The sequence below is a fragment of the Bos indicus genome, chromosome 20, assembly GCF_029378745.1.
Source record: "Bos indicus isolate NIAB-ARS_2022 breed Sahiwal x Tharparkar chromosome 20, NIAB-ARS_B.indTharparkar_mat_pri_1.0, whole genome shotgun sequence".
Lineage (NCBI taxonomy): Eukaryota > Metazoa > Chordata > Mammalia > Artiodactyla > Bovidae > Bos > Bos indicus.
The window spans coordinates 24,238,121-24,251,480 of NC_091779.1; the positions used below are offsets into that span (position 1 = coordinate 24,238,121).

At 42.8% G+C, this 13,360-nt stretch overlaps 1 long non-coding RNA gene across 1 annotated transcript in view; it reads right to left on the reverse strand.

Moving 5' to 3' along the window:
• The window catches only part of LOC139178004 (uncharacterized), a 43,508-nt gene extending 30,617 nt beyond the window's left edge, over positions 1 to 12,891 (reverse strand). Inside the window, exons 1-2 of the long non-coding RNA XR_011562427.1 lie at positions 12,528 to 12,891; positions 10,265 to 10,376 (exon numbers count right to left, since the gene is read on the reverse strand). This is a non-coding gene — a long non-coding RNA (uncharacterized lncRNA). The remainder of the gene's footprint in view (positions 1 to 10,264; positions 10,377 to 12,527) is intronic.
• Positions 12,892 to 13,360: the final 469 nt, after the last annotated feature.

Below are 13,360 nucleotides of genomic sequence, written 5' to 3' on the forward strand. Positions count from 1 at the left end.
AGTCCAGCGTTTCTCATGATGTACTCTGCATAGACGTTAAATAAGCAGGGTGACAATATACAGCCTTGATGTACTCCTTTTCCTATTTGGAACCAGTCTGTTGTTCCATGTCCAGTTCTAACTGTTGCTTCCTGACCTGCATACAAATTTCTCAAGAAGCAGATCAGGTGGTCTGGTATTCCCATCTATTTCAGAATTTCCCACAGTTTATTGTGATCCACACAGTCAAAGGCTTTGGCATAGTCAAGAAAGCAGAAATAGATGTTTTTCTGGAACTCTCTTGCTTTTCCCATGATCCAGCGGATGTTGGCAATTTGATCTCTGGTTCCTCTGCCTTTTCTAAAACTAGCTTGAACATCAGGAAGTTCACGGTTCACATATTGCTGAAGCTTGGCTTGGAGAATTTTGAGCATTACTTTACTAGCATGTGAGATGAGTGCAATTGTGTGGTAGTTTGAGCATTCTTTGTTATTGCCTTTCTTTGGGATTGGAATGAAAACTGACCTTTCCCAGTCCTGTGGCCACTGCTGAGTTTTCCAAATTTGCTGGCATATTGAGTGCAGCACTTTCACAGCATCATCTTTCAGGATTTGGAATAGCTCAACTGGAATTCCATCACCTCCACTAGCTTTGTTCGTAGTGATGCTTTCTAAGGCCCACTTGACTTCACATTCCAGGATGTCTGGCTCTAGGTTAGTGATCACACCATTGTGATTATCTTGGTTGTGAAGATCTTTTTTGTACAGTTCTTCTGTGTATTCTTTCCATCTCTTCTTAATATCTTCTGCTTCTGTTAGGTCCATACCATTTCTGTCCTTTATCGAGCCCATCTTTGCATGCAATGTTCCCGTGGTATCTCTAATATTCTTGAAGAGATCTCTAGTCTTTCCCATTCTGTTGTTTTCCTCTATTTCTTTGCACTGATTGCTGAAGAAGGCTTTCTTATCTCTTCTTGCTATTCTTTGGAACTCTACATTCAGATGCTTATATCTTTCCTTTGCTCCTTTGCTTTTTGCTTCTCTTCTTTTCACAGCTATTTGTGAATAAGGCCTCCCCAGACAGCCATTTTGCTTTTTTGCATTTCTTTTCCATGGGGATGATCTTGATCCCTGTCTCCTGTACAATGTCACGAACCTCATTCCATAGTTCATCAGGCACTCTATCTATCAGATCTAGACCCTTAAATCTATTTCTCACTTCTACTGTATAATCATAAGGGATTTGATTTAGGTCACACCTGAATGGTCTAGTGGTTTTCCCTACTTTCTTCAATTTCAGTCTGAATTTGGCAATAATGAGTTCATGGTCTGAGCCACAGTCAGCTCCCAGTCTTGTTTTTGCTGACTGTATAGAGCTTCTCCATCTTTGGCTGCAAAGAATATAATCAATCTGATTTCAATGTTGACCATCTGGTGATGTCCATGTATAGAGTCTTCTCTTGTGTTGTTGGAAGAGGATGTTTGTTATGACCAGTGTGTTTTCTTGGCAAAACTCTTTTAGTCTTTGCCCTGCTTCATTCCGTAATCCAAGGCCAAATTTGCCTGTTACTCCAGGTGTTTCTTGACTTCCTACTTTTGCATTCCAGTCCCCTATAATGAAAAGGACATATTTTTGGGGTGTTAGTTCTAAAAGGTCTTGTAGGTCTTCATAGAACCGTTCAACTTCAGCTTCTTCAGTGTTACTGGTCGGGGCATAGACTTGGATTACTGTGATAGTGAATGGTTTGCCTTGGAAATGAACAGAGATCATTCTGTCGTTTTTGAGATTGTATCCAAGTACTGCATTTTGGACTCTTTTGTTGACCATGATGGCTACTCCATTTCTTCTGAGGGATTCCTGCCTGCAGTAGTAGATATAATGGTCGTCTGAGTAAAATTCACCCATTCTAGTCCATTTCAGTTCGCTGATTCCTAGAATGTCAACATTCACTCTTGACATCTCTTGTTTGACCACTTCCAATTTGCCTTGATTCATGGACCTGACATTCCAGGTTCCTATGCAATATTGCTCTTTACAGCATCGGACCTTGCTTCTATCACCAGTCACATCCACAGCTGGGTATTCTTTTTGCTTTGGCTCCATCCCTTCATTCTTTCTGGAGTTATTTCTCCACTGATCTCCAGTAGCATATTGGGCACCTACTGATCTGGGGAGTTTCTCTTTCAGTATCCTATCATTTTGCCTTTTCATACTGTTCATGGGGTTCTCAAGGCAAGAATACTGAAGTGGTTTGCCATTCCCTTCTCCAGTGGACCACATTCTGTCAGATCTCTCCACCATGACCCGCCCATCTTGTGTTGCCCCACGGGCATGGCTTAGTTTCATTGAGTTAGACAAGGCTGTGGTCCTAGTGTGATTAGATTGACTAGTTTTCTGTGAGTATGGTTTCAGTGTGTTTGCCCTCTGATGCCCTCTTGCATCGGCCCTAATCCAGCATGTCCTTCTAAGAAGAGGACTTCCTTGGTGGCTCGGATGGTTAAGCATCTGTCTACAATGTGGGAGACCCGGGTTCAATCCCTGGGTCAGGAAGATCCCCTGGAGAAGGAAATGGCAATCCACTCCAGTACTATTGCCTGGAAAATCCCATGGACAGAGGAGAAGAGGAAACGAGCACACAGATGTGCACAAGGAAGACAATGTGAAGACACAGCTGTTTAGACATCGGGGTGTGCCCAGGATTGCTGGCAACACCAGAAGCTAGAGAGAGGCAAGGAAGGTGCTTCCTTTTAGGGCCTTCAGAGAAAGACTGATCCTGTTGACACCTTGATTTTGGATTTTTAGCATCTAGAACACTGAGCGATTGCATTTATATTGTTTTGTTGTTCTTCAGTTGCTGAGTTGTGTCCAACTCTTTGCAACCCCATGGACTGCAGCATGCCAGCCCTCCCTGTCCATCACCATCTCCCAGAGCCTGCTCAAACTCATGTCCATTGAGTCGGTGATGCTGTTCAACTATCTTGTCCTTGGTCATCCCCTTCTCCTCCTGCCTTCAATCTTTCCCAGCATCTGGATCTTTTCTAATGAGTTGGCGCTTCATATCCGGTGATCAAAGTATCGGAGCTTCAGTTCAGCATATTGTTTAACCTACCCATTTTGTGATGCTTTGTTCTGGTAGCCCTAGGCAGATGATCACAGCCTTCTAGGCAGCTCTAAGTCTGTGGAGCCTGGAGCCTGAGGGAGGGAGTGAGGATTAAGGAGGAGACAGGGTCCACTCTCCTTTTCTTCAACCATTGCAACTCTTTGTTTATCAATATTAGTTACTGAACTTCCAAGAAGAGTTTTGTTTCTACTAAAAAATTGTAGTAAAAAAGAAGTTTGGAAATTACTGCTCTAGTGTAAGAGGCCCTGTCAGTATTCCAGCCCATGAGTCCTTCACTGTTCTTCTCTGCCAGGCTCTCTGGGTGCTTTCATCCCAACAGCCTGAAACTGGACCATTGGTTGAAGGCAGCCCTCAAGCTGATGCCAGGGTTTTCTTCACCTGCACATAGAAAATTGGAACAAGGGAGGCCTGTAACCAGTGACTGAGCTACGGGGGTATAAATACTGCAGCTCCCTCATGCCTGATCAGGACAACTCTGAGGTGGGACCTACACTGTCTCCAGAGCTTCCCTGTGGGACTTGGCCTGCACCTTACCCTTCTAGGCCTTCTACCTTTTTATCTGCTTCTTTCCCTTCTTTCCTAGAGGAAAAGGAAAGGTGGCCAAAGTATTAGAGCTTCAGCTTCAGCATCAGTCCTTCCAATGAATATTCAGGAATGATTTCCTTTAGGACTGACTGGTTGGATCTCCTTGCTGTCCAAGGGACTCTCAAGAGTCTTCTCCAGCACCCACAGTTCAAAAGCATCAATTCTTCAGCACACAGCCTTTTTTATTGTCCAGCTCTCACATCCATACATGACTACTGGAAAAACCATAGCTTTGACTAGACGGACCTTTGTCGGCAAAGTAACGTCTTTGCTTTTTAATATGCTGTCTAGGTTTGTCATTGCTTTTCTCCTAAGGAGCAACCATCTTTTAATTTCATGGCTGTATTCATGGTCCCCAGTAATTTTGGAACCCAAGAAAATAAAGTCTGTCATTGTTTCCATTGTTTCCCCATCTATTTGCCATGAAGTGATGGGACAGGATGCCATGATCTTAACTTTTTGAATGTTGAATTTTAAGCCCAGCTTTTTCACTCTTCTCTTTCACCTTCTTCAGAAGCTCTCTAATTCCTCTTCACTTTCTGTCATAAGGGTGGTGTCATCTGCATATCTGAGGTTATTGATATTTCTCCCAGCAATCTTGATTCCAGCTTGTGCTCATCCAGCTTGACATTTTGCATGATACACTCTTCATATAAGTTAAATAAACAGGATGACAGTGTATAGCCTTGACCCACTCCTTTCCCAATTTTGAACCATCCATTGTTCCATGTCTGATTCTAATTGTTGTTTCTTGACCTGCATAGAGGTTTCTCAGGAGGCAGGGATGTGGTCTGGTATTCCCATCTCTTGAAGAATTTTCCACAGTTTGTTGTGATCTACACAGTCAAATTCTTTTTATAATTTTGAAATGTAGTTTTGTGGTTTTTGAGTCTAGTAATAAAAATAGGGACTAATTTAAATTGTTCTTTTAATTTAACTTTTCAGCAATTTATTTCTTATTGTATTTTGTAAAAAAACTGACTTTCTCTTCTGCTATTGTTTAGTCACCAAATTGTGTCTGACTCTTTGCGACCCCATAAACTGCAGCACACCAGGTTTCCCTGTCCTTAACTATCTCCGTGAGCTTGCTCAAACTCATATCCATTGAATCAGTGATGCCATCCAACCATCTCATTCTCTATCGCCTCCTTCTTCTCTTGCCCTCAATCTTTCCCAGCATCAGGGTCTTTTCCAATGAGTCAGTTCTTTGTTCTTCACATCAGTTGGCAAAATGTTGGAGCTTCAGCTTCAACATCTGTCCTACCAATGAATATTCAGAGTTGACAGGTTTGATCTCCTTGCAGTCCATGGGACTCTTAATAGTCTGCTCAAATACCACAGTTCAAAAGCATCAATTCTTGTGCGCTCAGTCTTCTTTACAGTCCAGCTCTCACATTAGTACACGACTACTGGAAAAACCATAGCTTTGACTATATGAACCTTTGTTGGCAAAGTAATGTCTCTGCTTTTTAATATGCTATCCAGGTTGCTCATAGCTTTTCTTCTAAGGAGCAAGCATCTTTTAATTTCGTGCCTGCAGTCACAGTCCACAGCAATTTTGGAGTCCAAGAAAGTGAAATCCATCACTGTTTCCCTTTTTTCCCATCTATTTGCCATGAAATGATGGAACTGGGTGCCGTGATCTTAGTTTTTTGAATGTTGAGTTTTAAGCCAGCTTTTTTACTCCCCTCTTTCACCTTCATCAAGAGGCTTTTTAGTTCCTCTTCACTTTCTGCCATTAATGTGCTATCATCTAGATATCTGAGGTTGTTGATATTTCTCCTAGCAATCTTTATTCCAGCTTGAGTTTCATCCAGCCCAGCATTTTACATGATGTATTCTGCATATAAGTTAAATAAGCAGGGTGACAATATACAGCTTTGACATTCTTCTTTACCAATTTGGAACCAGTCCATTATTCCACGTCCGGTTCTAATTGTTGCTTCTTGTTCTGCATACAGGTTTCTCAGGAGCCAGGTAAGGTCGTCTGGTATTTGCATCTCTTTAAGAATATTCCACAATTTGTTGTGATCCATACAGTCAAAGGCTTTAGCGTAATCAATGAAGCAGAAGTAGATCTCTTTTTGAATTGCCTTGCTTTTTCTATGGAGAAGGCAATGCAAACCCACTCCAGGACTCTTGCCTGGAAAATCCCATGGACGGAGGAGCCTGGTAGGCTGCAGTCCATGGGGTCACAAAGAGTCACACATGACTGAGTGACTTAACTTTCACTTTTCACTTGCATGCATTGGAGAAGGAAATGGCAACCCACTCCAGTGTTCTTGCCTGGAGAATCCCAGGGATGGGGGAGCCTGGTGGGCTGGTGTCTATGGGGTCACACAGAGTCGGACATGACTGAAGCGACTTAGCAGCAGCAGCAGCTTTTTCTGTAATCCAACAGATGTTGGCAATTTGATCTCTGGTTCCTCTGCCTTTTCTAAATCCAGCTTGTACATCTGGAATTTCTCAATTCACATACTGCTGAAGCCTAGCTTGAAGAATTTTTAGTATAATCTTGCTAGCATGTGAAATGAGTACAATTGTAGGGTAATTTGAACATTCTTTGGCATTGCCTTTCTATGGGATTGGAATGAAAACTGACTTTTTTGACTCCTGTGGCCACTGCTGAGTTTTCCAAGTTTGCTGGTATATTGAGTGCAGCACTTTAACAGCATCATCTTTTAGGATTTGAAATAGCTCAGCTGGAATTCCATCACCTCCATTAGCTTTATTTGTGGTAATGCTTCCTAAGGCCCATTTGATTTCACACTCAGGATGTCTGGCTCTAGGTGAGTGACCACACCTAAAATCATCCCCAGTATGGAGGCCTTAAAAATAACTGAGAAAAGAAGAGACGTGAAAGGCAGAGGAGGAAGGGAAAGATATACCCAACTGAATGCACTGTTCCAGAGAATAGCAAGGAGAGATAAGAAAGCCTTCTTAAGTGAACGATGAAAAGAAATAGAGCAAAACAATAGGATGGGAAAGACTAGAGATCTCTTCAAGAAAATGAGAGATACCAAGGGAATATTTCATGCAAAGATGGCAAGGACAGAAATGGCAAGGACCTAACAGAAGCAGAAGAGGTGGCAAGAATACATTGAAGAACTGTACAAAAAATGTCTTAATGACCTGGATAGCCATGATGGTGTGATCACTCACCTAGAGTCAGACTTACTCTGGATTGGAGGCAAAAAAAAAAAAAAAAAAAAGCTGGTTCCAAATCCTAGATGCTTTGAAAAGTACTATGCTGATCACAATGCTAATATTTGGGGTTGTTATGGGCCCTCCACTCTGGCTTTTCTAGTCTCCCCTAAGTGATGAGAGTGGGGAGCTTGGCCTACAGCTGCTCAGGACCTTCCTGGGGTGTATGGGGGAGAGTTGAGGGGTAGGGGGAGTCGGGTCCTCAGACATGTCATCTTCCCCAAGGGCAAATCTTCACCATTCCTCTTTCCAGTCATACCCCAATGCCTTACCATTTCCACCTTCTCTCTTTCCCTTCACTAAAGGATTTTCAAAGTTTATTTTAACTTTTTGTTCTCTTTCTTTGGTCGGTTTTTTTGAGAGTGCATGCCCCCCACATATTTCACATGGCCTGCATTTTTATGAATCCAAGAATAAATGCATTTTTGGCCAACTACTAAGAAATATTTTTAGACACATAGGGCTATATTTTTGTCTTTTGCAGAGTATAATTTGAAGCAGATTCAGTTGCATGCAGATCTCTTAATTCTGAACCCCATTTCAGATGTCCTATTGACATTCTACATCCCTTGAGAAATATGTTAATGCTTTAATGAAAACTCATCTGTTATGAGGAGAAGGAAATGGCAACCCACTCCAGTGTTCTTGCCTGGAGAATCCCATGGATGGAGAAGCCTGGTAGGCTGCAGTCCATGGGGTCGCACAGAGTCGGACACGACTGAAGCAACTTAGCAGCAGCATCTGTTATGAAGTATCTTAGTTTAGAGGGATGAGCCATTCAAAGAATAAGGAGATGGGGTTTTGCTTGTACCTTCAAACTGTTTTGGCTCAGCTGCCATTTGACTTTTGCTTTGCTGAGAAGAAGGGATTTTGCTATGGAGATGTTTAGCAAGCAAGTAGAAGAGATGATGGAGGGTGGTCAGTTCAGTCAGTTCAGTTCAGTCACTCAGTTGTGTCCAACTCTTTGTGGCCCTGTGGACAGCAGCACGCCAGGCTTCCCTATCCATAACCAACTCCTAGAGCTTACTCAAATTCATGTCCATAGAATTGGTGATGCCATCCAACAATCTCATCCTCTGTCATCCCCTTCTCCTCCCGCCATCAATCTTTCCCAGCATCAGGGTCTTTTCCAGTGAGTCAGTTCTTCGCATCAGGTGGCCAAAGTATTGGAGTTTCAGCTTCAGCATCAGTCCTTCCAATGAACACCCAGGACTGATCTCCTTTAGAACGGACTGGTTGGATCTCCTTGCAGTCCAAGAGACTCTCAAGAGTCTTCTCCAACACCACAGTTCAAAAGCATCAATTCTTCATTGCTCAGCTTTCTTTATAGTCCAACTCTCACATCCATACACGACTACTAGAAAAACCATAGCCTTGACTAGACAGAACTTTGTTAGCAAAATAATGTCTCTGCTTTTTAATATGCTGTCTAGGTTGGTCATAGCTTTTCTTCCAAGGAGGGTGGTCAGAGTCGTGCTAAGTTTCAAAGCCCAGAGAGACCAGGGGGGTGGGAATCGGGAGGCAGATGAAACCTTGTGCAAACTAATCACTGTTGTTCCCCACCCGCCCCCCACCCCCACCACTCAGAGTGCCATGATGGAGCAAGAACAGGTCCAGGAGAATTTGTGTGATAGAAAGACAGAAACCTACCAATCTGTCTCAATAATGGAATCTCCCACTTGTCAACAGATCTGGAAATAGCCTCTGTCATCATCTTGTAGCCTCTGTCATCATCTTGTACAAACTATATAGCTGTGCTCAAAGGCTCCATTTGGTTCTAACCTGGCTTTCTATAATTATCATCTAATTAGATGTCAAAAAGTTCTTTGAACAAGTGATTGAATGAATGGAATTGAGACCAAGCAAAGGTTAAGTACCTTGTCCAAGATGACAGAGTTCAAAATATATCAGACTTATCTCTATACAGTCCAGCAGGCCTGCTGTCGGTACCAACAAAGAATAAGCATGCTCTTGTTGTGAACCAGACTTGGCACTGGTTTTCTCCTGGCTAGCTAAGGGTTAAACAAAATGTCCCAGCTGGATTTGACTGGCTTTAGAAGCAGGAATTCTATGCATTTTAAATCAAGAGGTCCTGGGTCCCAACAGCTGGAAAGTTTCTTGCGGCTGGAAGGGCCAAATCTGAGTGAACATTCTGTATTATCTTATTTCACCTTAGAAAGTAGAAGCTAGGTTATGGAGGGTTGGCCATGGTTGAAATTTTTTTTCATTTCTACTATGATCAGAGCCAAGTGGGCATATTTACCATTTTCCCAGTAAAATAAAGAGCAAAGTTTGCCGCCCCCCCCCCCCCCCGCCACCAACAATCTTCCAAGTGTTCCAGATTTAAGCATCTATTAGAATCAAAATCAAGGAAATATCAACAGCATTCTGTGGCTAAAAACCCATCTTACTTTTTCTGAAAACATCATTCAGAGTTTGGGAATAACTCCAGAGAGAATAAAAGACATGTAACTAGGATGCTCGTCTGTCAGTATCTGACTGGCAAAAGACTAGCCTGGAAAAGAGACCATGAGCTTCGCCTCACAGATGGGCAGTGCGAACAATGAACAAAAGCTGTGATGCAGCACAACAAGCCCGGCTGCTGTCAGAAGACTTGGGGCAGGTGATGTGCCTGCTCGAGCTTTGTTTTCTTCATATGAAAATGATCGTAACAATACTTCTCACAGAACTGCTGTGATGAGGGTGATTAGGAGAAGGCATTTGGGCAGGCTAAGTCGCTTTAGTCGTGTCTGATTCTGTGTGATCCTGGGGACTGTAACCTGCCAGGCTCCTCTGTCCGTGGGATTCTCCAGGAAAGAATACTGGAGTGAGTTGCCATGCCTTCCTCCAGGGAATCTTCCAGACTCAGGGATCAAGTCTGTTATGTCTCCTGCATTGGCAGATGGGTTCTTTAACTTGGAACCACCTGAGAAGACCTATTAGGAGAATAGTTTTATGTTAATAATAACAGCTCAAATTTTTCTGTGTATGTGCTCAATTGTGTGTGACTCTTTGCAACCCCATAGACTATAGCCACCAGGCTCCTCTGTCCATGGGATTCTCCAGGCAAGAATACTGGAATGGGTTGCCATGCCCTCCGCCAGAGGATCTTCCTGACCCAGGGATTGAACGTCTGTCTCCTGTGTCTCTTACATTGCAGGTGGATTCTTTACCCACTGAACCATCAGAGAAGTCCACTAGCACTTACTATATGCTAAGGCATTTTTCTGAGTATTTTTTCTTCAATACTGACTTATCTCAGAAGCAACTTGGGCAAATTTTTATTCTTTCTTAAGAATAAACCTCTGAAAATTAATTTTACTTACCTCAGAATTGTTGCAAAGATTAAATAAGTCAATCTAGGAACATACTTACTCAGGTATACAACCCATGGTAAGTCCTCAAAGAGTGTTAGCTATTCGGATCCATTATGTTATACGGCCTAGTGGTAATTAACAATATAATATTGAGTCCCCATGAATATTGCCTGCATGAGGAGGGAGAAGAAGTGGACAATTAGGATTTTGGTGGCTGTGAGAAGTTTCCATTTTGTACCTCCATATAGACTCTCCTCCTTGCTCTGTTCCCAGGGAGGATAAGATATATGGGCTACATCAAGAGCCCATATATCTCACCCTCTGACTTCTGGTTAGCTCAGCTGATGCAGAGCCTGAGCAAAGAAGGAGGAGGGTGGGAGGAGAGTGAGGTCAAGGCATTCATTCCCTGCTTCTTCCCTGTAGGGTTCCTGTGGGCCATCTGGCTGCAGTCCTTGCTATGACCCTCTTCACACAGCTTTTGCTCTGGGGCTCTACATGGGACTTCCTCCCTTAGCCCCTTCAGGCCAAAGGATAGTAAGTGCCCTTTGTAGCTAGCTGACAGCACTTCGCTATCACTTGTGGTTTCCCTGTATTCTGCTCAACTTTGGAAACAGTCCCCTTATCACACTCTTCTTGAATTGCCCAAGCAAGGCCCATATCGTCTTCCTGGGTACTGTCTCTTGTGTTCACGCCTTTCCTGGGCTAACATCCAATACAGGTAGCAAACACTTTCTTCAGAGGAACAAGTTCAATCATTTCCAAATTGGTCCCCCTGGTGTGTTTCTTTTACACATCTGTACTTATTCTACTCCTTTCCCATCTCACTCACATGGGAGGATTGTGACCCTGTTCAGATTTTCTACACAAGGCAGTGGAAGGACAGGGCTTGAGGACTCTGGAGTGTGGGTAAAAGGGTGCTGGATGAATTGGGGTTAAACAGTTTAAGAATGAGGCCAGGAAGGTGCTAGTAGACTGGAAGAAGATTAAAGAGATCCAGAGACTAATGATCTGCACGAGGCTGACGTTCAGGTGATCAGGGAGTGAAGAGAAGAGATAGCTGAAAATATAAGAAGTTCTGTCTGAGGGTGAGATAGTAGGTTAACAGGGTTAAAACAATTATAAGAAATGACAAGAGCCACAGTGTGTGGTGGGATTATGTGGACTAAGTGGAACAAATGTGTCAGCCACCGTATTTGAGGAGTTCCAGGAAATGGACGGCAAGGTGAAGGATGAGTTGCCCATGTGGTCACTTGAAATCAACAAGGATGAGGTCACTAACACCAGACTGGTGCTGGAAGGACAATGAGCTACGTGCTGAAGATGTCAGTGAAACCTGGGAGGGAACCAGGGGGTTAATCAGTTCAGTTCAGTTCAGTCGCTCAGTCGTGTCCGACTCTTTGTGACCCCAATAGATGACAGCAATAGAAGGGACAGCTATGTGGCACAACGTCTCGAAGGAGTAACTCCAGGGCAGTTATTCCCATTTGTGAATGTCAATGCCTCTAGACCCTAAGGAAGATTTATGGGAGAATAAACAACCCCCTGTATAATTTGACTCATAGCAGAAAATAGATGGCACACTTACTAATATTTTGGGTAAAACATTTTAGGACAGTGGGAAATTAGAGTAAGAGATGAAGGATTCCCACTTGGAGAGGAAAGAGATCATGACAAACATGTTTATTTAAATGCTGACCTAAATCTCTAAAAATCTCAAACATTCTTTCCCATAATTTTACCTTCCCAATAGAAATGTTTTCATACTCATTTTTTAGCATTTGTGTAATATGTTCTTCCTTTAAATACTGTAGTTTTGCAAGAATTTCCTGGTTTAACAATAAATAAGTCCCGCAAAGTTACACAATCCATTTCTCATAGTTTGCTTGAAAAATGAGAAGAAAAAGAACAAAAGGTCTAGGATATGAAATTAGTTTCCACTTGATTTACTGTAAAATACAATTTTCCATTTCATTTGGTGTTTTATCTCTAGAATCAATTTTAAACTTTTTGCAAAGGAAAGACTGAAAATAAGAGGAATATTTAAACAATACAAATACATTTCTTGAGGCCAACAGAATTCTTCATGGTCACTTTTGGTCTCTAGCTGTTCAACTTTTGCTTCTCTTTTTAGAGAGAAGCCGAAGTTTACTTTAGTTTTGCACTTAGAGAGGGCAGGATCCTATTTCAGGCTATATGGCACGTTGCCTATTTCCCCCGCCATCCACTTTCTCTTCTTTTTCATTTCCCTGGATTTATCACCAGACTACGACCACCCAGAATAGAGGTAGTATTTCCCAGCCTTGGTTGGCTTGACCACATACCTGTTTCAGCCCATTTGATGTATTTGAATCCGTTGATGAATAAAGTTCACTGTTCAGGTTGCTATGAGTTCCACAGAATTTGCCTTGATGGATAGGAGCATAGAAATTAGCATCTTTTTCTGCACACATCAGGTGTATCATGTGGGAGCATTGCCTAACCTCTTGCTGTTGTTGTTGTTTAGTTGCTAGGTCATATCCAACTCTTTTGCAACCCCATGGACTGTGGCCACCAGGCTCCTCTGTTCATGGGGTTTCCCAGGCAAGAATACTGGAGTAGGTTTCCATTTCTATCTTCAGGGGATCTTCCCCGTCTGGGGAATCAAACCCACATCTCCTGCATTGCAGGTAAATTCTTTACTGCTGAGCCACCAGGCATGTCCTAACTTTGCTGCAATCTGTAAAATGAGAATAATATATCCACCTCATGGGGTGATTGTGAAGATAGGGGGAAAAATGATACTAAAAAACAGTATTTAACTGGGCACTTCCCATGTGTCAGGATCTAGGTACATGAATTCTGTATCACACATTTAATAAACGCCAGCACAAGGCTCCCAGCCTCCTACCCACACTGTGCTGCCCTAGACTCCCAAACAAGTCTACATGCATCGCGGCCCCAGGGCTCTTCCCCGCAGCACACGGGTCAGAATTCACAGGGACTTTAGTCTCATGGGACAATCTGAGTGAAAACAACACTTCTGTGTTCAAAATAGTTCCTTTCCTACCCTTGACCCTGATATATTGTAGTTAAGCCAAATAACATGAGTCACCCCAAATTGTTCTTGTCTCTCATGCAAAGGAAGGAGGGAAGAAAATGTGCCAGATATTCCTTG